The 16,364-nt window shown below is 41.0% G+C and overlaps 1 protein-coding gene across 6 annotated transcripts in view; it reads left to right on the forward strand.

Moving 5' to 3' along the window:
* The window catches only part of LOC114876500 (DNA-directed RNA polymerases I, II, and III subunit RPABC3), a 46,876-nt gene that overhangs the window by 2,068 nt on the left and 28,444 nt on the right, over positions 1-16,364 (forward strand). Inside the window, exon 1 of one of the 6 annotated variants that reach the window (XM_046288820.1) lies at positions 5,719-6,577. The exons of 4 other annotated variants lie outside the window; for them this stretch is intronic. The gene's annotated coding sequence lies outside the window, so the exon portion shown is untranslated. Of the gene's footprint in view, positions 1-5,718; positions 6,578-15,626; positions 16,045-16,364 lie in introns of those variants that run through there. One more of the 6 variants, XM_046288821.1, reaches the window with a different exon arrangement.

Genomic DNA, 16,364 nt, shown 5'->3' on the forward strand with positions numbered 1-16,364 from the left:
TGTACTTTTATCTATTTGCATAGACATTTTTACGGGATAATATCTAGCGTCGTTGTCGAATTTTTAAGTATTAAAATGAGAACGTTCCATAGACGTTCGTCGTTTACGGAAGTTGCCGGGAAGCACATGGCGTGACAGCTTGATTTAAACATTAGTTTCTGTATTCTCGCTCATTAACATAGTGTTTCGATCGATCGGTACAAATAGAATGCCTATTATTCACCATTAGTTCATTGATGAAAATGCTGAATAATCGTTTGGACTGTTCTAAATTTTATTCGTCATGTGTCGACTCTTGTGTTCTGCGATGGCGGGAATTTCGAAGAGTAAATAAAGGAAATAGAATCTTACAACTATATCGAGTTATTTCATATCGAGTTAATAAAGATAAATATCAAGTTACTAGTGGATAAAAGTATGAAAAGAATGTAATTTCAATCGTTTAAGACAAGTAAGATGATTTTAGGACAAAGACTGAAATATTTGTTCACTCTTTCAATATTTTAGTTTATATTTCTAGTGATGTTGATCTGTATGCTGTGTTGTTTTCTTTTCATAATTCATTTCCTTCGACTGAAGTACATTTGGTATTACACTTTTATTAAACGTTTCGTAAAAGTGCAATAAAAAGTTTCTTGCAGCGTAACTCTTTCTAAAAAAAGGGCGCAGGGGTCGAGCACGTTTGACATTAATTTGAAAGGTAGTGCTTTGTGACAAAACAGCTTCATTCTTCTCATTACCTTGAACTCTGATTCACGATTTGCCACCAATATTTCTTTCATCTTGTACAACCGTCAACAGATCCAGTTGTCGCATAAAATTTATTATTTCGTGACATAGAAAAGTTTGTTAAAACAGTTACTAATTGAACGTCACGCGTGTTCGTTGTCGATGTGCATTCTACACCTTATTGCTCTCTGTTATCGACATTTCACTCTGCGTACAGTGAAAAGTGGCAGAAATGAAATATCTTCCTTCACGGCTTTCTGTCCATTTAATTTTTCTTTATTTATATTCGTTCTTTGCATTTTTTTACTTTTGTTTATCGTTGCGGAAAGTTCGTACGTTCAAGGTCATTTAAAAATTGATACGCATACCAGAATAATGCGTCACTGATGTTGTGCATAGAACGGCATTTCAACGAACGTGTTAAATCTAATTTTAAAAATGAAATTTTTACTTCGTATCGCTTGTTCTTTACAAACAAATTGGTATTATTTCGGTACAAATAACACTTGTTTAATAATTAATCGACCTTATTCAAATTTGATAACAGACACACGCTTAAGAGGCATTTTGAACACAATTCCTTCTTCATCGAGACGATCGATGTAGATATAATCCGCATAAAACGCGCGTAGAGTTGTTCGCGTCACCCTGTATTTTCACCTACATTATCGGCGGGGAAAGGGTTCCCCTGGAACAGCAGCAGCGTTCCACGCGGATGGGTGTTAGTGGGGCCGAGCACGCGAGAGAACGAGAGAAAAGACAGGATCTCGGTTAGCAGGGAAGAGGAGGCACAGTTAGGTTTGGGAAAAGGAGAGCGGAGATGCAAGATGCAACTCCTTGTCAGATTTAGGCATGGAGATTGACTATACGATAAATGTACCCTTTCTTCTCTTATTCCACAAAAATAACGATTAGTCGATAGATTCTATGTAACTGTGATAATTCACTGTAATTAGGAGTATGAGGGTACTTTGTTCAATATACCATAGAATTGAAATGGCGCTTGAAACATGATGGTCAGTTGATATAACTAGAACTCTTGTCCTAGGGAAATTTTATTAGAGGAGACTTGGTTACTATCCCTTTCAAACGCAACTCCTACCTAACACAAACCTTTTCAAAAAACACCTAGGTTACTTTGCCTACATTTCAAATTCACAAGTTCTCTTGAAACTTCCATCATGCTAGCCTTGTCTGATCGCATCCTCGGACACGGTCTCTCTTTTGCATCGAAAATATTCCCCATCATTATTCCTCTCGACTTTCCCCGAACGCGGATAGACGTTTATATATGTAGGTATATAGAATAAAAGGGCGGTGGGACGCGATCCGCCGACAGCGAGCTATGTGACGGCTGCTCGAAGGGTGGGTTGGGGTGAGAGGAGAGGTCGCGCGATAGGTTTGCATGGGGTGAGCGGGGGCGAAAGAGGCGAGAGGGGTGGTGGTAGTCTGCTGCGGCCGGTCGATGCAGCAACGACGCCCGCAGCCGCAGCAGCAGCAGTAGCAGCAGCATCGAGCAACATCGCATTCGCGTAATACGACGCGACTCTGGATGCCATGGCGAGGGCGCTAGAGTGGGGTACGGGGCTGGAGGTGAGCCGCCGGGACGCGTTAAAGCAACCTGGTGGGGGTTGACACGGTCAAGGTCAGTCTCTATTCCAAGGTCACGGGGAGATGTCATCCCAGGAGGGAGCTGTGCGATCTTCTTTCTCTGTTACTCTTGTACGTACCGCATCTTCATCGATCCCCCTTTCTCTTTCTATCGCATTTATCCACCAGCACGGTTTTACTCGCGCTTTTTCTCCCGATCGATGATTGCATCTCCGTACCCCCCTCGACAATTACCGTGCAGCTAAGCTTTCTTTCGTTGTTTGCTGCTTTCCCAGCTCTCCTTGTTTTTGTCTGGAATTTTTCTCCCATCGATACTCGCCGCATTACGACGCTGATTGAAATTTTTACCTTATCGGATGTTCCATGTACCATCTTCATTGTTCGAATTTTAATGAAATCCCAAGTATTCACTAACGTGGATTACAACTGAAATAATTAATAGTCTTCTTTTTTTTTTTTTTTTTAATTTTATAAAAGTATAATAAAGCGTGTTTTCAACGCGATTCAAAACGAAGAGAGGCATTTCTACAGCGAGAATGCTGAAACAAAGGCATCAAAAGATGAAATGATATTTTTAATTCGTTCCATTAATTCAGCTTCTTGCTTCTGACGGCCGTTTTGCCAACATGATATTCCAATAGGGTGTGCTCCTGTAGCTCTGACGTGCGATATCGACTTCATTTCCATTTCTACGTATAAAATTCATCGTGTAGAATGGCTGTTGGTGAATTTCATCAGGATACCTTTGTGGGATATAATTGCCCACGCACAGTAATGAAATATTTTTTAATTGGATTAGTTGAGCTTCGAGGCTGAAAGTTAATGGAGTAAATGAAAAGTATAAGATTAAGAAGGAATAGCTACAGGATAGACCTAGATTTGCTATTTGTAGCAATTCTAGAGAGATTTAGAATCTCGTTTGTTCCTTAATTAGTACACTCGCGATCAAATCGGACTTTCCCATTTTATATGGAGAAATGGGCAATGTAGCGAAATGGACCCTATATGTATATATATGTACATACACAGATATGGTACCGGCCTCCGACCAATCACGTGCACGTAAACGTTTACGTGGGGTATTTAAATTGATATTTACTTATTATCCATATTTCTCAGTTATATATTAAATTTTATAATATTTAATAATAAGAAATGGTATTATTTTTCTTCTAAATTACTTTTAACATTAATATCGTAGAAATTGAGAATTGAGAAGTCTAATTTGATCGCGAGTGTACCTCAGCCTCTGCACTGCCATGCCGTATCGTTTATCTAGATAGTTATCGAAATCGGCACAACTGTGGTAGTTTTAGAAACTTAAATCCTGGAGAGTAACTGGTACATATGGGTCGGATGTCCAATAACGATTAAGGCCAAGACCTTGGCCGAACTTAAAATCCAGCAAGGTTCTGTATATCCTTCAACGAAATTGACAGATTGCAATTTTTCACTTTTAATTTTTCCCTCATTTCACCCCGAAAATAGGGAAAGACAAAATTTTAAAATTTCGAATTACATAGTCTTTTGAAGATCGCTTCTGACAGTAGGTCACCTTCTATTGCCGGGTGCTGAGGTAATTCGAAGCAATTTGCTCGGAGAACTCAAACTGATCGCTGACGAACCTAATAATTTTCTCCTTCTGTCCAAGAATCTTGCATACGCGCTTCTAATTTTATTTTTAGCCAAAGAATAATAAAACGTTTTTCAATATTGTTTCTCGTTTATATTTTACTATTTTTCGAAATTGACGAAAGTTGTAATATAAATCATTATCGATTCAAACTTAGTGCAGATGTACATACACGTGAACAGTGCGCTGCATCGAATTACAATTCAGAGACGAGTGGAAGCACCCAGACACTGTATTTAGCCACTCTAATAGTTTCTTTAACGACCTAATCAACGTGGCTACCGTAAACTCTAATCACGGATTAAATTACATGTCTGCCACATGGTAGTTTTGATTTCGCTATTCAAAACGTTCCTTTGTTATCAAATGCAGCAATCTACCCTTTAAAAATATTTACACGAGAAATTGTTAATGAAGATTATGTCAGAGTTAAGTAACCTTAGACGTTTGACGATTTTAGTATTCCTAAAGAATTTGGTCTTACAAAGAAAACTTCAGTTATGCCAATGCCTTGCCATCTCTCTTTTAAGGTGTTTATTTTTCTATTTGCTATTCAGAATTGTTCTTCCATGTTTCGTAATACCCCCGTTCTTTCGGTATCATGTTTAGGGCAGATACACAATGATGTCGTTACCGCGACCGATCGTCAGGGTATTCAATTACCATTTTCGGTCGATTATATAAGGAAACGATCGTAGGAGAGAATTAATAAAGAATCTTTGAGAAACTGTATCTAGTGTTAGCACGGGTTACATCAGACACCGTCCGTCCAGTATTATCCGTTTAATCTGATAAATGACGTCGAGTTAATTAGGCAATGGTGAACGAAACGCAACCGCGCCGCAGCGGATGCAAGGCACGTAAGTAAGTACTCAACGCGCGTGATCCTCGTCCTCGGTTGGGCCTCTCCTTGTCGTTGGTATTCGTCTGATCTGCGCTTATTCCTTTCGCACCGTGACCTATTTCGACGAGATGAAGGTGAAGAAGGGAAAGAAACGAAAATGGCAACAACATAAGGCGCATAAATTGGCACGTGACCGAGTCGTTTGCTTGTTCGTGTTACGATTTGTTGGTTCGACGGTAGAAGAAGGGTAACATGGTAGAGTTTCGTCTCACAGTCGCTCCACTGTACGGAGTTACTTACAAAGTTGCTCAGACTAAATGGCCCGCTCGTACTAAACGCAGTTCCTCGAAGTTGCTCGTTAAGTTGGCACACCTACAGTAATTTCAGGCAATCTTTGCGTCGCATTACTTACAGCACAAGTGTGTCCATTTGTCGAGGCAGCGTTCGATAAATGCTCTCTGCACGATTTTCATGAACAATGAAAAGTGGTTCTATTGTACCTCTGTGTGCTGCGAGAAATGCACCACTAGACGGGAAGATGTAAATGTGTGGAAAGTGAAGATACGGGAAACTGATGAATTTGGAAATTGAACATATGTACATAGACAATGTACGAACACATTTATTTGTGACATCTTGTTTTATTTCAAATTGAAATTTCCAACAAATTTTCCTTAGTGCTGTTTCGAAAAACATGGCGTTCTCTTCAAAACCGGCAGAAAGCAATTTTTTCCATTGTAGCAATCGCTTTTTAGCAAGGAGAAGCGCGGTACCACCTGACAACCGATGGAGGCATGCGATTGGTCGCTGTAGCCGGCGGCGGACCAATCGCGTGGTTCCTTTGGGCATAGCGCGTCGTGCCGGTTACCGGCTTTCGTACTCGTTTGGCTGCTGTGCCCGCGGCTGGTTGGTTTGCTAGCAATTGCGCTCCAAGATAGAAGAAGTAAACGCGAACGGCATGCTTGTACACGCGAGAAGGATAAAAGTAAAATCGCGATCGCGACAAAGGCAAAAGTGTTCGTAGTTTATGTCGGTTTCACGAAACCCGGCCAAGAAAGAAAGATTGAACGAGCGCTGTTAGAACAACGAGGACAAAAGTAAATAGCGAAGAAAAAGAAAATAAACGTACGCGCGCGACGAGCAAAATCAGAAAGAGGTGGAAAAAGAAACGAGAGCATAGAAGCGAGACGATGATACGACGGAACGGTTCAAGCAAGAAAAGAGTGAACGAGAGCGCGAGAAGGACACATTAGTGAAAAAGGGGGGCACGGTGGTGCGGTGCCGGCTGCCTTCGGCGAGTCGACAGTTTGGCGTTCGGTGTTGCTAGGCGCGAGGGCCACTGTCAGTGCCAAGGCGGCAGCCGGCAACCTTCTCGCGACCGCGAATCATTGCCACATTTTTCTTGTTTCTCTCGCGTACGCATTCCGTCATTCTTGTTGCTCTTTCTCACGGTTCGTTCCGATATTTCATTATTGTTTCTCGTCGCGAGCCATGATTCCCGTCGCGATGCATTTCGAGACTGTTCCAACGGTGAACCCATCCGGCACCCAGCAGCCGGGTTGGCTTTCTCCGGCAGCACTGCGTCGTCGTGGTGTTGCGTCTGCGTGCGTGTGTGCGTGAAAACCCTCAGAAAGGACATTCGGCGAGGACATGCGAATTCAGTAAAGTGATGGACGATAGGACACCTTTTGAACGATCGGTTTCGACTCACGGAATTACAGCGTTAAAAAACAATGGCTCACCATGGTACCGATAACCAGGTACGGATCAAATTATTTTTCGCCAACTTTTTTTTTTTTATGAAGCAAGATGTTTAAAATTGAATTTTTTAAACGTCGATTGTTCTTTACACCTTAGATAAGGAATAATTGAAGGACGTATGGAAACGTTTTATAGGAACCAATGATAGTGCAGTTTTGTTGAATTGTTATCTTCATTTAATGCGAACACTTAAGTTTTTACAATTCCATTTTATTTTTGTTTTCTTATAATTGCCTAACAATTTTACGTTGAAATAGCACTTTAAAATGTTGCAAAATACAGTTATATTGTTATAACCACCGAGTTATATACTCAATTGCATAAAAATTGCACTAGCATTCAAATACTAATGCAACCTGTTTAAACACGTCTTATCGCACAATTGAATATCTTGAAACGTAAAAACATTTTTGAATGCTTTATGCGAAATAACAAGTGGTATATACATTAGAAGTAAACCTTAGTCAAAATCTACAGTACGAATAGCAGCAACATATTACATGATGTATCTTAATGTTGACGCAATACTGGGTAATCGTTACGAGATTCGAGAAGCTGTATCGTTCCTTAACAAACTCGTGTTGGCGCTCCGTGTTATGCACTAATATACGCAGCCGGCGTTTACACGGCAGACTATGACGCAAAATCGCGGCAGAAACAGGAATCGAAGAAAGTGCGTAGTTAAAACCCTCTCTGATTTGTCTGCGGAACAGTCAGGGGTCTGTAGGTGTCCTCGTTGACGCGATCGAGGGGAACCAGTATAAATCAACTGTGATGCTTCTGCATGCACGAGATGAACATGCGCAAATGTGTGTGCGCATCGTTTACACTGTTACACTTCGGCAATCGATGCTAGGAATTTTTTTTCGGTATTATTTCCACCTCCCAATACCTATATTCAAATCGAGTACTTTTTCAGTCGCTGTACATTATATTTTTGATTTTAAAATCTTAGCATGAATTTTATATCTATAAAATAAATACTTTCTTAATAATTTTGCTCTTTTTCCACATATTTTTTTTTTTTTTCTCCACTTTATATGTCAGTGTCTGGGGAATTCGAAGACGACCGTCGGCTTCCGTCATTGTTCATGCGCAAGTTATAATATCCGTCAGACGAATGTCCGCGAGCGATATTTCTCTCGAGAAACGTTTATGACTCTCCAATAAACGTCGCGTGGTCGTGTATCGATCGGAATCAGTTACCGGGCTGATTTTTTCTCTATCCGTCTCATCTCTTTATCTACCGTGGTCAGATTAACTAGCAATTACCGTGTGTTTTTGTCGATCGACTTAAGTCCGCGATCTTTTACCGGCCGTTACTTTCTGCCAATCGAAGCTACATCAAAAACCGGTTCTTAAATCTTGGATCATTACAAAGCGTCGCGTACCTGTCCCTCTGTTCTCCGTTTCGACGTTCAAACACGAACGCGTACCACACAGGATGTATAGGCTGATTTGGTTCGATTTTGCGGCGTATTAATTAATCGGACGCACGCTTCGGTGGGCGTCGGTAAAGTAGCGCGTTTATACCATCATCTATCCGCTGTGTTTACCGCGTGTAAAGAGTACGTGTCAATAACAGAACATCGGTTGCCCTAAAGGAGAAACATGGTTAACAAGGGATGGTGTTCTGTTCGAGGCTTTGTTGTACAGGGTTGCACGTGCGCTCGCTTCTGCGTAAAAGGTCAAAAGATCGTCAGGGAAATCATGTTACCGGCAATTAATCTTTCCACTGAAACGTATTGGGATACCTTACTTACAAATACACACGCTTTGCGTATATCCTTTTCACGGGATAATAGGGATATTATGGTTGAACATTTTAATTCTCGGACGGCGGACCATGGAGAGAGCCCCAATTTTAATTCATGTTATTTTCATTTTGTAAATTTTACACTATTCCTTTTAAAATTAGGATAAGTTGGCCCCTCCCCAAAATTGAGAACTCGAGTTCAGTATATAACCTAAATTGACTACCAGAAACCGATTAATATTGGTTTCGGAGCTGAATGTCTTATCGTTTTTGAGATATCGTGGTAAGAAATTTTTGTACAGTTTTGGGACTACGTATGCGCTATTCGGTACTGAGCATGCGCTATTCGATACTGCGCATACACAGAACCTAACCTAATCTAACCTAACCTTACCAGGATATCCCGGAAACGGTAAGACATCCAGCTCTGAAACCAACTTTAATCGGTTTCTTGTAGTCAATTTAGGTTATATACCGAACCTGAGTTCTCAATTGTGGCGGGGCCGTTCAGAAACACAGCCAATAATTATACTAAAATCATATTATAATATTAAAATCGCTGACTAATGGGGTAGGTTATATTTTTATTATATTTTGAAATCTCGAATTTTTTAAGCTTATTCCTTGTTAATAAGGATTACTTTTCGTTGTTTAATGGCAAAGCACCCAAGGGTGAGATTCGTCCAGGATCAGTGTCTAGAGTAGTTAGTGTTGGAAATGGTGAAACGCATCGGTCGGCCATAAACCCAGCGCGACAGACGGACGAATGAAGTGCTTATCGTTTCTCGCAATTCCTCTATAATTCCATGGCGGATTTAGTGAAATTTTTTGCTACCCTGTCGTTCCTGTCAGCCGTAATAATATCTCCTCCTACACTCTTATTCGAACCGACGACATTCTTCCACCCGAGCGGCAATCCTTCTCGCTTTTTCTTTTTTTTTTCCTTCACTTTCAAGAATTTTATTGACGTATCACCGACAATTCATTCCGGGAATCATACGGACACTAATCGTTTCCGTGAAAGTTCATTTTTCTCCTTTCTACACTACTCTTATTGTGTTCAACCTTGTATTAGTTTTAATATTTTCTGGTTCATCTTTCAAATATTTAATATTTTCAGAAGCTCATTAAAATCTGTACAAACTTCTCAAAGTATCCACGGTAGTTCGAGTAACGTTATAAGCAACGAGTTGCGAAACTTGCACGCGTAATCAGGATATTGGCAAGTATTTTCTCGCTCGGGAACCCGTTTGGTCCACCTTGAAGTTCGCGAGCCTAGAGGTCCTCCAGTTTCGAAATGTCTCCCGCGCCAGGCTTAGACGCTATTCGAAGAGATTACTTTCGAGGACCGGTCCGCTTCACTAGTCGGCCTTGAGACCAGCTGACAAACCGAGGAAGAAGCGCTAACACCATTCGAAATGGTCCCTGGTGGCAGGGGGGATTGCGCAATGCTTCGAAATACCATGACATCGATTCGCCCATTCTATCACCCTGCAATCTCCTCAGGGGTACCACTTTGTCTCAACAACCTTATTTGAGAAAAAAATACAAAGAAACCGTGTATATATAGGAAGTTTACTTCAAACACAATAATTTCTTCCAAAATCATTTGTATCTTCACAAGTGATAAAATAATTCATTGGGACACCCTGTATAAGCGCAAACGTGTGGTCGCTTCTTTATAATCCTCTCTTTCTCTGTTCTGCTTCTTTTTCGTTTCTTCTCTCTTTCTCGCCGATATTCAGGTCTTTTTTGTATCTTTTGCAGGCCAAATGTCGGGCCTGGCCGACGGATAAATTTATTTTCGTACACGCCTTTCGACTTCACGGGCAAAGAGATTTATGCAGGGAATCCATGGTGAACTTTCAAGCGTACCAGGATTATTCATACCCCGCGGTCGCTCGATGAGGAATTAGAGAACGAGTCTACATTCGTTTTTCAGTTAAACGCTTAGAGATAGATTTTTATTTTATTTTTTTTTTTACCAAGACCTTTTTGGCCCGGTAAATGTACCTTCAGTATATTTCTGCTAAGGTATATTCCCTAGGGGTATAGGGAATTTTGGGGTTCCCTACAACGGGAACTACCCAAATGTTTACGTTCACTTATTAATGAAACTCTGCGACCTTGTAAAGCTCGTCGAGCTGAACATGCCTATACCACATTTTGTGGGCAGAAGGCTAATTGTTTAAAAGATATTAACAATTAAAGTTAGTTACTTTTTACATTCTGAAGTATAACCCTCACACATAGAAACGATTAGCTGATTTGGAATCAAATCTTTGGTGTTATAATCATTGCATTTATTAATAATTAATTACTTACGCTGCAATTTTTATAGAATTTAAATTATGTTTTCTATCTAGTACGTACATTACATCGTTACGGCATCGTAAATTTACACTCGCTTATTAGTTATCACATACAATTATGTTTTACAAGTTCAATTTATTCAATAATGCTACATACATTTATATTATAATGCCAATATATGAATAAGTTTCCGAATGGCTCCACCAAAATTGGGAACTCAGGTTCGGTGTATAACCTAAATTGACTATCAGAAACCGACTAAAATTGGTTTCAAAGCTGGATGTCTTACGGTTTTTGAGATACATATCGTGGTAAGAAATTTTTCTACAATTCTGGGACTACGTATGCGCTATTCGATACTGCGCATACACAAAATCTAACCTAACCTAACTTTACCGCGATATCTCGAAAACGGTAAGACATCCAGCTCTGAAACAAATTTTCATCGGTTTCTTGTAGTCAATTTAGATTATATACAGAACCTGAGTTCTCAATTTTAGTGGGACCATTCGGAAATACAGCCCAGTTTATAATTAATGTTTACAAGTTTTTATAATTATATACAATAGTGTGAAGATGAAATAAATATCGACGGACGAAGAACTATGATATAAATGTATGTAGCATTGTTTAATAAATTTTACTTGTAAAAAATAATTGTATGTAATAATAAATAAGAAAACATCATTTAAATTCTATAAAAATTGCAGCGTGTATTAATAAATGCAATGATTATAACAGAGCTGTAATAGATATTCAAAAAGAAACAAATGATCATTTAAAAACAAAACGTTAGGAAGCAAGGATTTGAACCCTGGACCCTTCGATTCCAATCGTTTCTGTGTGTGAGTTCGTTATACTTCAGAATGTAAGGAGTAACTAACTTTAATTGTTAATATCTTTTAAACAATTAGCCGTCAAAATTGGGTAGGCGTGTTCAGCTCGACGAGTTCTACAAGGTGGCAGAGTTTCATTAATAAGTGAGCGTAATACTTGGTAGTTCCCTTTGTTAGTGTATTTTATGGTAATCATTCTTATAAAACTATCTAGATATTTTTAATATTTTGACCTTTCTATAATGTTAGATAATCATCCATAACGGTAGAAAGGATTACCTGTTGGAGAATTTTAATTTTCACATTTATCCTGAATAATTAAGAGCACTTTGGAGTCGTCCTTAATGGCGGAACTCGTAATTCAAATCGACCGCAAGAGAGACAGATACGCCGACGTTCCAATGATTCGCGACGACCTTCGATTCGTCGAGTGGCTTCACTGATCGCCAATTCGGCTGACGTGTTCGGCTCGATGTGTGCCATTTTATTAAATCGATCAGACCGAACGTGTCCCCTTTGTGCCTTTTTCTCAATCATCCTGGCTTTTGTTATCGTCCTATCTATCCTTGTGCCAACGCTGAAATTCCTATTTCCCGCTTTGAAGCTATCGAAATCTTGCTTATATCATTTTATAACCTCCATACATCCATTCTAATACCTGGGTCGACGGGCTAAAAATTCGCCTATTAACTGGGTTAATAATCAAAACGTCTCTTGGTCGCCATTAACCCTTGATCAAAGGAAATGGGAGGGTGGCAAATACACAGGAATAAAAAAGCACTGTATTAAAAAGAAATTAACAAAAATGTTTGATTTTTATAAGGAACATATTAAGATTTATTATAGAAAATGAAAACGATATGATATGCAAAATTGAATGAAAATTTGAGCTCTCTACACGGTCCGTCGTTCGAGGGTTAACATTACAGAACGCTAAAATTGAGGCAAATAGCAGAACTGCTTAAAATCGCATTAAAAATGGGCGTCCAAACGGGAGTACCCCTTAAAAAGCAGCGTCGATAGAGAAGTTTAGAGGAAAGAGAAAAGCGAGAAAGAGAAAGGTTGTAGCTAGAGTTGAAGCGAGAGAGCAGAGGGCTGGGGGTACGGGAGATGCGTCACCGGGAGGGTGGTAGTCATACCACCCTCGCCCTCCCGTGGCACTTTTGAAGGTCAAGGTTTCGCGCCCCTCTGTGTGTGCGAGCCAAGAGGATTACGAGGCGGGAGGGCGAGAGGGGAGGTTGCAGGCGTAGAAGTGTTGGTAGACGGGGAAGTGACGGCAAAGGGGTGTGTGCGTGGGTGGCTGGGGGTGTGCGCCAGGGGTGGCGAGAGCCCGGTGCCCAGTATTTATAGCGCTTGTGAACCGGTCGATAGCGGATAGCGACACTGCGCAGTTGGGAAGCCCTCGGTACCCAAGTACACCCCTCCGTTCTTCCTCCGATCCTCCTCTATCCTTGTCCCTCCGGTTAAACCACCCCGTGTTCACCCTTTTACCAACCTCTTACTTGCTCGACCACCCCTTTCGTATCAAGGCCTTTTTGCTTCCTTTTTTCCTTTTTTCGACTGTGTCCGCTCTGCCCTCTCTTTAAACTTAATTTTTTTTTTTTTTTTCGATACGCCGCAAAAGAGGGACTTTTCCTCAGGATATTGGTCATGAATACTATGGAGGGGGCGCGAAATGGTCGATATCAATATCGATTGGTAGTTTTTAGCAACGACGGTTTCGAAGACTTCTCAAGCGTTTAGAGAGCAGTCGTTTATTGAGAATCTGTTTCCTTCAATGAATTAGACACTCACGTGACCCTACTTAACCAGATCTTTTCTTCGATCAATGTGTATACGGTAACCACTTAATGGTGGGTGACTATAGTCACCTGTGGTAACGAAATGGGTTCGGGCATTGGTGATCCAACACGCGGTATCGCGTGATCAGTTTCATAGAAGTGACGTCGCGAGGCCGGGGGTATCCCTGGAAACACACCAGTGTATCTTGATCGGTGTAGGAGTAGCCGTAGTGTATTATCCGTTACACGTTCTAAGTATAGAAAGTTGGAATCTATTTCTGCGGTAATTCATGTAACGCACGTTATTAGAATATGATTATTAAGAATGATCAATTCCAGTGCGCTAATTGCGAATTTTTTGATTTTATTAACTCGTTACCTTATGTTCCACCATTGCGTTGGGCGACTCGACAATTTCATTTGGAAATGTTCTTAAACAATTTCGACTAACGGGAAGAGGTGAAATCCGTGGATAAACAAAAGCGCGAGTTATTTTTAGAAGAGAGATGTAAATTGGCCGGCAAATTTGATGGAAGAACCACGAGCGACAAACGCTTTGTTTGAAGAACCACCGACCTAACCAAATGCAAAATAACGTCGGTGAACCTCCCCTCTGTGTAGACGAAAGAAAAGAAAGAAAAAAAAAACACCGGCCTCAAGGTAACATAGAGTGAAAGCAAAAATAAAAAAGAACAAGGAGAGAAGTTCGAGCAAATAAAAACAAGAAACTGTTCGAGAAGAAAGAAGACGGTAGTACTGTTGTTAGATAAAGAACTTGTCTGGAAAAAAAAGGGACGAGAGAAGCTACGTATCAACGTGTGTATATGTACCTGGTGCAGAGGGTGAAAGAGGGAGAGGGAGAGGGAGAGAGAGAGGGAGACGATAGTACAAGATTGGTAGGGAGTGTGAGAGAGAAACAACGAAGAGGAGAAAAGAGAGGAGGTCAGAGGGTTAGCCAGCGCCGCCCCTAACCAGCTGGCGGGGGTAAATCTATTGCCATTCCTTTCTGGGTGCATTGGGTGGTTGTCACCCCCTACTAGTTTCATCACGAAACAGAAAAAGACGGATGCGGAGGAAGGAGGACGGAAGAAGCGTGGGCGTTTCTGTGAAGGCAGAGATAGAAGGTTGTGTTGGTAGAACAGAGAGAGAGAGAGAGGGCAACGATGGTGGTGATCGCTAGTAGACAATAGAGAAGGACAGGTTACGTGCGTTTCGTTGGAGAGAACTTATCGGCCGACCGTAAAGGTCGTCGTTGGTTGCATTCTCTTTACTACTTCTTGCATCTATTTCTCTCTGTACCCTCCATCTTCCACACGCAGTCGCAGGGGTCTTTAACGACTGACTGGACCAGCCGGTAGGAACGTTAGCAGATAGAAAGATCACTGTGCATTGTGGGGATAGTATATGGAGGAAAATGATACTATATTGGCTTTCAAAGTAGCACTTGTAAATATAGTTAATAGGATCTCGGTATCAGCCGACGATTCCTGATATTAGTGGGTAGATTTACGTCTCAGTCATCCAGCAAATGTTTAGAGCGAATCAGCTTTAGCTCTCATCCCTAAATATAGATAGCCTTATAGATAGAGCAATATCTCACTTGGTCTTATTAGTAAATCCGGTCCACCCTGTATATCCTATGTTCAGAAAAAGAAGATGAGGGTAGTTAGAATAGAGAGGGAAATGATAAAAGAGAAGAGGTAAAACATAATCTGATCACATCAGCTAACAGAGAATCACTTTACCAACAGGGGATGAACTTAATCTGAGTCTTCAAAGTCGAAAAACATTTTCCAACCACCCTTAAACAATCGCTACTATAATTTTGCAAAACTATTAGTATCTTCTATAATGGCGCAAAGGTCAAATCCCAAACTAATCAAATGGTGCAGTTGGCAGTGGCAATTAGCCCTTCCAGAAGCAAACAGGAAGTTCCTTTTTTTTTTATTGATAAATATCCAAGAAGCAGTGGAACCCCTGATGATTCCATACTTAAACGACGCGTTAACCAAGATTTCTCTGAATGTACACGAGGGTGGTGGTGGTGGTGGTGTATCTCTCGGAAGGCTAGCCAGGAGCAGCATCGAGGGAGAATCAGCCCTCCTGCCCTTTCCACGATCAAGGAGCGAGAGATAGGAAAACAATGATGGTTAGAGTGCGACAGGTGAAGAGGAAGGTTGGAGTGGGAGGGTTAAAGCATTTCGGGGCGGCGAAGAGGAGGATAGCCGTCGCGTGGGTAGTAGGGTAGCTAAATCGTGGGACGAGTGGGGAAGGGTTAGAGGGTGTGAGAGTCGGCTGGCTATGTGGTGGGGGATAAAGGCAGGTTCCGTGCGTTTCGTTGGAGAACACGTACCACCGGGCGACCGTAAAGATCGTCGCTGCTCCTCTCTCCATCGCCGCATAGAAGTCGAGCAGCTGGTAGCAGGAACGTCAGCAACGAGGAACGGATCAGTCCACCGTGTGCCACCTTCGGGCTCCTTTTGATAAACCATCCGCGGTGCGGAACCAGTCTCTCCCTTATTTTTTATTATTCTGTCGAGAAATACACGTTCGCCAAACCGAGTTTCGAGAGACAATGGAAAGTTACAATGAAACAAGGAAAGGGATGATGAAAGTTGTAAAAAGATTAAACGGTGTTATATCAATGGTGGATCGATGGAATAGAAGGCAGTTTCGAGCAAGGCTGAGATAAGCGGAATTAAAAAAGGAAGTTAACTAGAGAAGATGAGGACCAATCAGTTGCTGTTGACGGTTGTCGATGATCCACGTCGTCAATTAGCGTGAGTAATTGGAGGAAATAGATTCTTGTAGAATTCGATGTCTTACTAGGAGAAGACCCCGACTTTAAGAAAATTTAGTATGTTTCTTCCTTATTGAAAGTACAGCAAAATGTAACGTGTATGCAGCTTTGGGATAATTTTTAACGTTTCAAAAGTCTTTCGACAATTGGCATTTTAATCGTAATCGTAAAATGTTCATTTATCGCGTAACGGTGACTTATTGTTGAAATAAATTTCGTATGGGCTTCGAATTTTTAAATAAGAATAGGAAATAATTCTTCAATTGTTTCGATTGCTTATCATTAAAAAGCCGATATCAG

The sequence above is a fragment of the Osmia bicornis genome, chromosome 15 (assembly GCF_907164935.1).
Source record: "Osmia bicornis bicornis chromosome 15, iOsmBic2.1, whole genome shotgun sequence".
Taxonomy (NCBI): Eukaryota; Metazoa; Arthropoda; class Insecta; order Hymenoptera; family Megachilidae; genus Osmia; species Osmia bicornis.